Below are 12776 nucleotides of genomic sequence, written 5' to 3'. Positions count from 1 at the left end.
GTATTCCGTCTTAAGTGTAGAAGATGTAAAACCCCTATCACAGTTGACATGAGTAATGAACCGTTGTTATAAGTGCTGTCTTTGAAAATAAATCAAAATGATTTTAGTGTCCTTGAATTATATTCACAGACTAATAAAACTCTAACAAAAATCCTTTCTTTATATTCCCTCCGCCAATACTATGTAAACAAGCTCTCTGATTGGTTGAGAAACAGGATGTATCTGAATCTCTGATTGGCTGAGAAGTAAGCATGTGATTTAACTTTTTCCGGGAGACTCATAGCATTGGCGAGAGCAACAATAACAAATACTATTTCTGGACGCCATGACATTCGCGATCGATTACGCAATCAAGTTCTCGGAAATTCACTTCCCCCTCGAGTGCTAGATCAATAACATTGTTTCCCGTTAGAATTCAATGCGCATGTGCAACCTTCGTTCCGGAGCTATTACACATGGAAACATCAAATAAATCGACCTTGGAAAAAGAGGTCATTGACCGATTACGCAATCTTTCTCCCTAGGGACTCTATGCCCATATAAGGAGTTCGTTCAGTATTCTATGCCCATATAAGGAGTTCGTTCAGTATCAATAGGGGCCATTCTACTCCCCTCAGGGCATACCTTACAACCATTGCCTTGAATACTGGGGGGGGGTTGTCACCCTAAATAACTAATTTCTAGAACTTTCATCTACGTTGAACACAATGGCTACCTCTAAATTTTGATTGGATGTGTTTGGGGAAACGGTGGGCGTTAGAGGGGGGTTAGTTGCCCTCCATTTACTTTCAACTATTAAAAAGGGCACTAGCCCTTTAAATTTTTAATCAAGTGAGCCCTTTTAGAAGTTTTTACGACAACGCTTTCTATAGAAACCTTATACCCCCAAGGCATAACTTACGACCCTTGCCCTGAGGGCTGTAGGGGGAGTGTCATCCTCAAAGACATAATTTCCGGACATTTCAACTGTGTTGAACAATATGCCTATTTCAAAATTTTGATTGGATGTGTTTGGGGAAATGGTCGGTGTGATGGGGGAGGGGGGTTAGTTGCCCTCCAATAACTTTTAACTATTAAAAAGGCCACTAGCCTTTTGGCTTACCAATCGAAGGAGCCCTTTTTGAAGTTTCTACAAAAAAACTTTCTATGAAAACCTCATATGCTCCCAGGGCATAACTTACAACCCCTGCCCTGAGGGGTTTGGGGGTTTGTTATCCTCAAGGACTTAATTTCCAGAGTTTTCAACTACATTGAACAAAATACCTATCTCAAAATTTTGATTGGATGTGTTTGGGGAAATGGTGAGCGAGTGAGGTGGTTAGTTACTCTCCAATCACTTTCAATTATTAAAAAGGACACTAGCTCTTTCAATTTCCGATCAAATGAGCTTTTTTTGAAGTTTCTATGACAACGCTTTCTATAAAACTTTATAGGCTCCCAGGGCATAACTTACAACCCTTGCCCTGAGGGCTCTGAGGGGGCTATCATCCTCAAAGACCTAATTTCTGAAACTTTCAACTACGTTGAACAAAATGAACATTTCAAAATGTTGATTGCATGTGTTTGGGGGAATGGTGGGCGTGAGAGGGGGGTTAGTTGCCCTCCAATTACTCTCAACTACTAAAAAGGGCGCTTGCCCTTTGAATTTCCAATCGAATGAATCCTTTTTAAAGTTTTTACGACAACGCTTTTTATAAAAATCTTATATGCCCCCCGGGCATAAATTACAATCCTTGCCCTGAAGACTGTGGAGGGAGTGTCCAGCTCAAAAATATAATTTCTAGACCTTTCAACTACATTGAACAAAATGGCTATCTCAAAAATTTCGACCGGATGTGTTTGGGGAAATAGAGGGCGCGGAAGGGGTGTTAGTTGCCCTCTACTCACTCGACTATTAAATGGGCTCTAGCCATTTCAATTTCCAATCGAATGAGTCCTTTTTGAAGTTTCTACGCCAACGCTTTCTATAAAAACCTTATATGCCACCAGGGCATAACTTACAACCCTAAGGGCTGTGGGGGGCTTGTTATCCTCAAAGACCTAATTTCCAGAACTTTCAACTACGCTGAACAAAATGGCTATCTCAAAATTTGATTGGAAGTGTTTGGGGAAATGGTGGGCGTGGAAGGGGTGTTAGTTGCCTTCCAATCACTTTTGACTATTAAAAAGGGCACAAGCCACTCCAATTTCCAATCGAATGAGCTCTTTTCGAAGTTTCTGGGACAATTCCTTCGATACGAAGTGCCCTGGTTTACCCCCCCCCCCCAAAAAAAAAAAAATAATACATTGTGCCAACATCGTTCTTTACTTAGGCAGTGCTATTGCGCTGCCTATGATCAACAACCCCCTCAAGATTTCCTTGACCTTTCAGCTTAATACTCTTACTTTTCTTAAGATATTGCAGACACGCAGTTTTGACAATTTAGATGTATATAGCGTCTTTCGTCTTAATTCAACATCCCCCCTCAAAATTCCCTGACAGTTTTGACTCAATACCCTTAACTATTTCTGAAAAGTGTCATCTTAATACCCTCAGCCCTTCCTGACATAATGTAGACACACAGTTTTGAGAAACTGGATCCGCATAATTTTTTTTTTTTCTTAAATACTTATCACCCCGACATTCATTGGAAGTTTCAACTATATACCCTCAGTTGTTCCAGAGAAATGAATTCTTAATACATTTAGCCGTCCCTGAGATATTGCAGACGCAATATGGATAGACATAGTGCATTTTGGGTTATTTCATTATCCCCTCAGCATTCTATGGAAGTTTAAACTTGATACATGTAGCTATTCCTAAAATATAGTGGATATGGCGTACTGACGGTCCGGACATACGTAGTGTCTTTTGATTTTGTTCAACATCTTCCTGAAAGTTCTCTGAAACTTTCAATTTAACACCCTTAGCCATATCTTAATTATTGCAAGCGCTCACTTATGACAACCTGGATACACATGATATCTTTTGATGTAGTTCAATATCTCCCTCATCATTCCCATTATACCCTTAGCCGTTTCTATGATATTTCAGATACATCATTTTGACAACCGAGATACACATAGTGTCTTTCTATTTTGCTTAACATTACCTTAATATTCTGTGAAAGTTTCGACTTAATACCCTTAGTTATTCCTATGATATTGCAGATATGCTATTTTATTAACCTGGATTTATTGAGTGTGTTTTGCTTTGGTTCCACGTTGTAATCAACACTCCCTGACAGTTTTAACTGTAAACTGTCATAGCTGTTCCTCATATATCGCAGACCCACGCCATTGAAAACCTGGATGCAGATAGTGTCTTTTGATTTAGTTCATTATCTCTGCAGTATTTTGCAGAATTTTCAACGTAATACTCTCAGCCGTTCCTGAACTATTCTAAATACGCCCTGTTGATCTCCTGGGTGGGCATGGTATTATTTGACTTAGTTCAATAATCCCCTTAACTTTCCCTCGAAATTTCAACTTGATACCTTAGCCATTTCTGATATTTCGTACATACACCAGGTTGACATCCTGGATGCACCTAGTGAAATTTTAATCAGTTCAGTTTTCTCTGAAAGTTTCAACTTAATACCGTTGATTGACCCTGAGATGTTGCAGAAACGCAATTTTAATAGCATGAATTCACATATTGTCTTTTGATTTACTTCAAAATACCCCTTAGCATTCCCTGAAAGTTTCAGCATAATACCCTTTGTCATTCCTGAGATACTGAAGGTACCCCCTTTAAAGAACCAGGACGCACGTAGTGTGTCTAAGTCATGGTATATTTGAGTTCGCAGTAAGTTTTACAAGCTCAGTGGTGAGATCGATTTGCTATATAAAATCAACAACTATAATACCACGGCTGATCTACTTGGAATGTGTATATTGTCCAAATGATTCTGTACGAATAACAAATTAAGTGATGATCAATATTTTGTAATGATTGAGGGATGTTCATGATTATGCCACTGATTCCTCAATAGCCAAGGTTATGCAACTCCAGAACTTTAAAGTGCTTATTAGATACAATTTTTTACAACTAAATTACAATCTTGAACAAATGCATTCTGGATACATTCTTCCGCCAACATCCTTCCGCCAACATTCTTCCGCCAACATCCATTCTTCCGCCAACATCCATTTTTTGCAGCTATTCTCTGAGGAAACATTCCAATCTGTTTTCTTTTTTGTAAATGACTACAAAGTTCATTTTCAATCAGCTCAAAAAGCAATCTCAAATTGAATCGGTTTAACTTAGTTTGAAGGTTTTCTGTTTTTGTCCGTACTCTCACCAACTATTGTTGAGAAAAGCTCTTTCTATTCTCTTTCCGAATCGCCCCTCTCCCTCAATTAAAAGTTGAACTAAAGTTGCTTTGTTGAAGATGGAATATCTTTCTCCTAAGCACCTGATACAGGTCGTCTCTTTGAATCCATCTTATAGAAATTATGACTTACAACAAGAATATTAGTGCTAGAGAAACTGAACGCGGTTGGAGAGTCCCAAACTTTAGGTAGAGTTTACTCATTAGGCCTTCCATGGGCAAACCTAAGAACACGGCTACTGAAGTGGAAGATAGATTAAGCGGTCTAGTAAATAATCTGCGCTTTTGGCATCGCAAAGTCTATGTTCGATATAAGTCAGGTTCCCCTGGACATCAATAATGACAGAACGGCCCTGAATACATCATTATTGTGACTTCAAGAATCATCATAAATTATTGAATTGAAATTTTATTATCTTTATATTCAGGTGCGCTAGCAAGTGCAAATCGACTTCAGATAGAATTTTGGAGTCAAGACGTAAAACATGTAAATTGATTTTCAATTTAATGTCTCATCTCGAAGAAATAGGCAGCAATTTTTCACAGACTAATATTCTATGGTCCAAAAGAGACACCTATTCCAACTACTGAAATTTCAAAATTAAGAACATAAATTACGCTCTACATCAAATTCGAAGCTTTTTAGATTCTTCGGGCTGTTTTCGGACATCTTACAATGTATCCCAAGTTTTTCAATGGGCATCATCGTATTTTACTTGGAGTGAAATCAACCATGTATCTCATTGAGAGGCTTAGCGAATCTAACAGTTCTTGATAAGGAACTGTAAGCAAATGTTAAGAGTTTTTCAATTTATTAGAATTTCCATCAATATCGACAAGTACGAATTTCTATCGTTCAGCAGGGAAAGAAGTGACAGCGTTACCCTTGGTAATCATGCAGTTCCTGCTGTGCCAGACTTAAAATATCTGGGCATAATGATTACAAAAACAATGTGGCAACTCGGTAGAGCGCTACGAAGCTAACAATTTAAAGCAAATACCATTTATTTTTAATTCTAAGCATTGTTTTTAGCACAGTTTATAGAATTATCCAGTAAGTTTATCACAGATCATTTCTGGTCTTCATTCTCGGTGCGAACAAAAAGCTCCTCCCACTTATTTCTGCATTAGCGGGTTAGTCGGTTTCCGTCAATCGATGAGAAATGGTTACAAAGTGCAGTATTCGTAATAGCGGGTTTCCACTTATTTCCGATTATTTCTATTATAACTGTAAGTTTCGCGTCCAAGAGGGTTACAAAGTGCATTATTCGTAATAGCGGGTTTTCACTTATTTCTGATTATTTCTATTATAACTGTAAGTTTCGTGTCCAAGAGAATCTGACTTGTCTACCCGTGAAAAGATCTAATGCCGCTTATGTTTATATCTGCAAAAACGTTCTCTGGAGCACTCACACCTCGGTGCGGGTTTTTATAATGGGTGAGATAGGGAATGATCATACTGCTATTGGAGTTATCGAGATGAAAATGTTCTGGCATTGCTAAGAGGGTGAACTTAGAATTAAATCCATCGACCTTCACAGGAAAGTAAAGAGCAATATCAAAGCTAAAAATATACATTTTAATATTTCAAAACGAATTAAAAATTGAACAGTTTTAATTACATTATAAGATTGTTGAATAAAAAGGCAAACAGATTCTATTGAAAGAACTGAATATTTTTATCCAACCAGGTTAAAAAGGGGTTATAGATTTTACGAAAAATTAATAACTAATATCCCAGGATTGTTTAGAGTTTTCGAGACAAAAGGTTTTAAGCGATGACGGGGAATTAATTTTGAATTAAATCCATGAATTGTTTCGAATTTGAATTTTGATTTGAAAATAAAGAGCAATATTTTAAACTAAAAGTAAAGTAAAGAGCAAAGAGTAAATAAATATAGCCTTCCAGAGGCTTCTGAATTTAGCCGTTGAGGCAAATCTCGTCTATTTTTATTCTGAACATTTTCAGTTTTTCCACCCAAAATTCGCTCCCCACAAAAAAATAATATTTTTCAAATATGATTTTTAGAATGGGAACTTTCTGTTTTGTATATCAAACTATAAAATTTATGACCACTTTTTCTTTTTTTGTTTCAAGACTTAGTCATAAAATTAACTCAATCCCTACCTTAACGTAATTGATACCTCTAAGTTGATTAAACTTATCGGTATTAAACTTTCTGAGTTTATTAAAAGGATGAATTTTCAATAAAATTAAATAATATTTTCTATTTTTGGCATTCACTTGAAAGTAAAAAGCAATATCAAAATTGAAAATATGCATTTTAATATCTCGAATGTCTCGAAAGATGATATATATTGAACATTTATGATGATAAAATGATACAGATCAATATACAATTTAGCAGATTCTGACGGAACAATTCCAAATTTAGATTATTATAAGACAAACAAGGATATATTCATTAAGAACTTTACGTAACAAACTCCTCCAGTTTGAATGTATTTATCGAGATGAAACCTTCTGAGATTGTTAACAGGCGAATTCTGAAGTAAATCCAATGATTTTTTAGTTTAGATATTCACTGGAAAGTAAAGAGCAATATCAAAACTTATATTCTATAAATCATCTTCATAGCCATTATTTAGCAAATCAAACTTGTTATTCACGATTTGAGATATTTGATATGACATATCTGTCACACTAGAGTGATTTAGATACAATTATAGGACGTCCTATGCGAATATATGCAACCTGTTTTATTTAACTAACTAAATCAATAGATTTTCAGATTACTCACCCATGTTTAAAAATACTCATAGCCATTGCTATAGCCTCTAACCCCTCGTCGTATTTCCTGGCACAAGGTCCATGAAACACAAATCAGTACCTTCAGTAGGGATTGTAAAATCCAATGCCGTGTTCTCCATTTTTCTTCATGAATATCGTGACATCTCGATCATAGGCAGCGCGTGAGCGCTGCCTAAGTAAAGAACGATGTGGGTACAATGTGTTGTTTTTTTTTCTCCATACCCTGGCACTTCGTATCGAAGGAGTTGTCCCAGAAAGTTCGAAAAGGGCTCATTAAATTGCACATTGGAATGGCTAGTACCCTTTTTGATAGTCGAAAGTGATTGGAGGGCAACTAGCCCCCCCCCATGCCCATCATTCATCACAACACAATAAGTTCGAATTTTGATATAGCCATTTTGTTCAGTGTAGTTGATTTCCAGATAGAAAATATCTTTTTGAGGAGGACACTCCCCCACAACCCTCGGGGGAAGGGTTTCAAGTTATGCCCTGGGGGCATATAAGGTTTTTACAGAAGGCGTTGTCGTAGAAACTTCAAAACAGGCTCATTCGATTGTAAATTCAAAGGGCTAGTGCAATTTTTAATAGTTGAAAGTGATTGGAGGGCAAATAGCCTCACCCCACTCCCTTCCTTCCCCCAAACACATCCAATCAAAATTGTGAGAAAGCCATATTTTACAGCGGAGTTGATTTCCAGATAGAAAATATATTTTAAAGGAGGACCCTCCCTAACAACCCTCCGGGCAAGGGTTTTAAGTTATGCCCTGGGGGCACACAAGGTTTTTTATAGAAGTCGTTGTCTTAAAAACTTCAAAACAGGCTCATTCAATTGGAAATTCAAAGGGCTAGTGCAATTTTTAATAGTAGAAAGTGATTGGAGGGCAAATAGCCCCACCCCACACCCTTCATTCCCCCAAACACATCCAATCAAAATTTTGAGATAGCCATTTTGTTCAGCGTAGTTGATTTCCATATAGAAAATATGTTTTTTAGGAGGGCAAACAAGGTTTTTATAGACGACGTTGTCGTAAAAACTTCAAAACAGGCTCATTCGATTGGAAATTCAAAGGGCTAGTTCCATTCTTAATAGTCGAAAGTGATAGGAGGGCAACTAGCCCCACCCCCACGCCCATCATTCCCCCGAACAAATTCAAACAAAATTTTGAGATAGCCATTTTTTTCAGCGTAATTGATTTCCAAATAGAAAATATCTTTTTGAGGAGGATACTCCCCCACAACCCTCGGGGCAAGGATTTTAAGTTATGCCCTGGGGGCATATAAGGTTTTTATACAAGGTGTTGTCGTAGAAACTTCAAAACAGGCTCATTCGATTTGAAAGTAAAAGGGCTATTGACCTTACTAAGAGTCTAAAGTGGTGGTAGGACAGATAGCCCCCCCACGTACATCTGTACCCCAAATACATCCAATCAAAATTTTTAGGTAGCCATTTTGCTGATCGTAGTTGATTTACAGATAAAAAATATATTTTTCAGAAGGATACTCCGCCAAAGCCCTCAGGGCAAGGGTTTTAAGTTATGTCCTGGGGGCATATAAGGTTTTTATAGAAGACGTTGTCGTAGCAACTTCAGAAAAGGGCTCCTATTTGAAATTCAAAGGGCTAGTGGCCTTTCTAATAGTCGAAAGTGATTAGTAATATTTTTTGTTGTTGTTGTTGTTTAGACCAAGGACTTAGACCAAGGCTCATTCGATTAGAAAGGGCTGATGCCCTTTTTTACAGTCGAAAGTGATTTGAGGGCAACTAATCCCCCTTCTACTCCCAACCTCCCATTTGCCCATTATTTTTAAAAACTAAATGTTGCCTTCAGATTAAATCAAAATTCGCTCGGATAAGACTAACTCCCAATAAGGCGTCTCAGCAGTATCCAAAGAACGACTGAGGGTATTCTGTCTAAACTTTCGAGATTACATCTGCCCTTAAAAATTTAACCAAATCAAAATTATGTAAGTGTATCCAAGCTATCAAAGAAAGTAAACAGATTTTTTTGCGAATGGTATCATGTTTTCCATTTAAGGTCAACTAGAGGAGGTATGAAACTAAGTTAAACAGTACTATTTGTGTCCAGACTTTTAAAATGGTGTATGTTGTTAAAAATTGCTCAAAATTTTTCTCCAGCATACAAATACAGGCCAACTCTAAAGTCTCAAAAAACGAAAAGATTTAAAGTGTTATTTTCTTTTTCCCCGAAAAGACTATGTCAATAGAAAACGAACAGGAATTAATTAAAAAAAACCTTTTCGACAAAATAAGTTTTTCAAAGAAAAGTAAAGAACTCAGTTAAACAAAAAATGAGCAAAAATAAAATCAAATAATCTACCAAGCGTTAAAATACCACAAATCAGCATCGATAAATAAATGAAACCCAAAACTAACAGAAATTAAAATAAATAACCGAGTTAAACTCAAAACGACCAGAAACTAACATAAGTTGGGCGCGAAACCCCTATGCCTTCCCAAGACCAGAACAAAATTTGCACTTTACTGAAAAAAAATTTAAATGTTTTTACTTTTATAACTTTAATAAATAAAATAATTTTAACATTTTGATTACTAAATATCAGTATATGTATATTAAACTGACAATACACATTCATTTGTATTTTTTCAGTAAAGTGCAAATTTTGTTCTGGCCTTGGGAAGGCACAGGGGTTTTGCGCCCAAAACTTATTTTGTGGAAAAAGTTTTTTTAATTAATCACAAGTAACAATGCGTAAAATGAAAGAATAGAACCATTTAACACCAAATGTCAAAACGCTTCAAACGAAAATGTCTTTTTTTCAAATGTATTCGGAATAATTTTGCAGAGGTCAAAGCACTGACTTGACGACTAATATTTTTCTAGCCATCAAAACAGCATATCTAAAACATGAGAATAGAAGACATATGAGACAGAATTCTCAACGATAGTTCATGGAGGAGAAAATCGACTCAAATGGGCAAAATAGGGTTTTCATGTAGTTCAAATTCAACTCTACAACTGATAGTTCGTACTGGAGAGAAACCATATAAACATAAGATATTTATTAGAGCATTTTCTCAAATTTCTAATTTGTACACTAACTTATGAGTTCATACCGGAAAAAGCATTAACCTTGCAACATCTGCACTAAACCATTTCCTTAGCAATTTAATTTATCCGTACATACGAGAGTTCTTACTGCAAAAAAGCCATACAACTGCTAGATATGTTCGAAACCATTTTCTGAAATTTCTAATTCATACACGCGTTTGCGGCTTCATACTGGAGAAAAGTCTTATATCTGCAATGCCTACAGTAAAGTATTTATTCCTTAATGTTTATGATTATACAAGCACATGAATGTCATGCAGAAACCACCAAGACTGTGAATAGTCAAAAGAAGCCAGTATAGACCGAAAAAAAAATGCATTTATAAAGTTGATTCCACAAGAGTGAACATATCTTATTTTTGTACTATAATGTTAAAACATATTTGTTTTTTCCAATTTTTTCTTATTTCTTAATAATAGCTGGCATATCAGTTCTTTTATAGTGTAAAAGATGATTTCTGGGGAAACTTACGGCCTAAGAACTTGAAAAGTCAGAAACACGTAAATAAAACTTAAAAACGTCAGAAACATGTGAAGAACGTTTTCAAAAAGTCCAAATCACAAGAATATTCGAGAAGTCAGAAACACACGAACAAAAACTTAAAAACATGAAAACAAACGAAGAATTTTTTTTTTAAAGACAGGAAGAAATGAACAGAAACTTGAAAATTTCCAAAACATACGAATAGAATTTTCAAAAAGTCACAAACATGCAAAAAATAATTTTCAAAGCTCAGAAATACGTGAACAGAAACTTGAAAAGTCAGATACATGCGAGGAGAATTTCCAAAAAGTTGGAAATATGAGAACAAGATTTTCAAAAAGCTTTCAAAAGATTGAAAACGCACGATGAGAATTTTAAAAAAGTCAGGAACACGTTAACAGAAATTTGAAAAGGTCTAAAACACATGAAAATAACTTTCAAAAAATCAGAAACATGCAAATACAATTTTAAAATATTTTTTGTCTGACCTATTTCAAAATTTCAGCTTTAAGTACCTGGTTCAAGAGGAGCTTAAAACATAAACATACTTTTAATTTGTAGTCGGTGGGCCAAATAGAATGAATGGAAAAAAATTGGCCCTCAAAAAAGAATCAGTCCTCAAAAAAAGACGACGAGCAAAATCATATTGTTTTTCTAAACGCCCAGAAACTTAATTTTGTAAGTTCTCGAGCCAAAGGGAACCTAATCCCCGAAAAAATTAATTTAAGGACACGGGCTAAGCACTTTTTTCTTAATCAGCCTGAAAATTATATTCTAAAGTCACTGGAAATCCAATATACAAGAAAAATATTTTCATTGGGATATAGGACCTAAAAAAGGGCCAAGAAGCTTTTGGTTTCTGAAAGGCTTGAGACTTATAACCTTAAATTTCAGTCCCTGAGGGAACCTAATATATGCACAAAGAATTTATTGGAGGGGCACGGGACTTGAATTAAGCCATTTTTTTCGTTTTCAAACTTATGTGTCTAAGGTTCTTCGGCCAAAAAGACAACAAAGAAAAAAAAATAATGGCTTACCTCTAAATTGGGCGTGAAAAAAGGCATAAATCTTCTTTTTCATAACAGTTTACACAGCCATAAGTCCATTTGCCAAATGGACCAAAAGACCCTTTTTGATATTTTAAAGGGCGGAAGGGGGGTGTTAGTTTCCTTTTATGTGAGATAATTTCTTTTTTTAGTCTCGCTTGGTTATTCATTTTAATCTATGTTTGCCCCAGGTTAAATTTACAATATAACTTTATATTTTCTCGTTTGAAGTTCTAATTTTGATTGTTAATTTTCTATGGCAAACATTTTTTAAACGTGTTTTTTAATTAAACCGAAAAAAACTTCCGAGCTATAATATCTGTTGTGCTCATGATCTTATTTTATGGTCGAAAACAAAACAATCATACTATTCTTCTTTTACATTACGGATAGATTGTTCCAAAGCTTAAATATATAACTTTTAGTCCAAAGATTAATAATTGCGTTAAAGTTGTAACTTTTTTTCTCCCCTCCCCATTTTAGTACAACCTGCTCCCTAAAAGACTTGAATCGGGATCTGTGCCTGCCTAACCTCAATTTATTTGGAGAAATATATTTGGACTAAGCATAAAATATCTGTACACAAAGATGACAGCTCCCTTCTTATTGTGGTAACAGTGTTTTTAATGGAGAAACATTAGCTTTTCAAATATCAAAGTGCCGTGGGAAAACCTTGAGCTTAACGTAAAGAAACTTCTTACTTTAAAGTTAGGAAATCTGTTTTTATTGTGTAAAGCAAATGAGTCCTTGTTCTAAATGAGTCCTTGTTCTTGAAGCATTGTAATACAAAGTTTAACTTTAGCACGAAGAATTGAAGATTAAGCAGTAAACACCTGTTATATTTTAGATTATGTTGAAAAGGATACTGAAAATGAACAAGATGCAGAGAAAGCAAGTTTTGGGAAGAAAAGTAAAGAGGGGCATCAAAACAAACAGAATTATCCTAAATATTTGGAGGGATATCCCTTCCTCAATCCCTCCCTCTTTACGCTAATGTTTAACTTTTGGTCGCAATTCCTTAAAAATAGCTTCTGAAACATAAGTGTCGTTGAAATGGAATAAAAGTCTTTTT

At 35.6% G+C, this 12776-nt stretch overlaps 1 protein-coding gene across 1 annotated transcript in view; it reads right to left on the bottom strand.

Annotated features, from left to right (window-relative positions):
• The window catches only part of bma (SCY1-like protein bma), a 431463-nt gene that overhangs the window by 162042 nt on the left and 256645 nt on the right, over positions 1-12776 (bottom strand). The window lies entirely within an intron of this gene.

This window comes from Artemia sp. Qi Xiang Cuo, chromosome 13 (genome assembly GCF_049724085.1).
Source record: "Artemia sp. Qi Xiang Cuo chromosome 13, ASM4972408v1, whole genome shotgun sequence".
NCBI classification, from domain to species: Eukaryota; Metazoa; Arthropoda; class Branchiopoda; order Anostraca; family Artemiidae; genus Artemia; species Artemia sp. Qi Xiang Cuo.
Note: the sequence above shows the minus strand (reverse complement) of the source record. Positions and strands in the feature narration are given on the sequence as shown.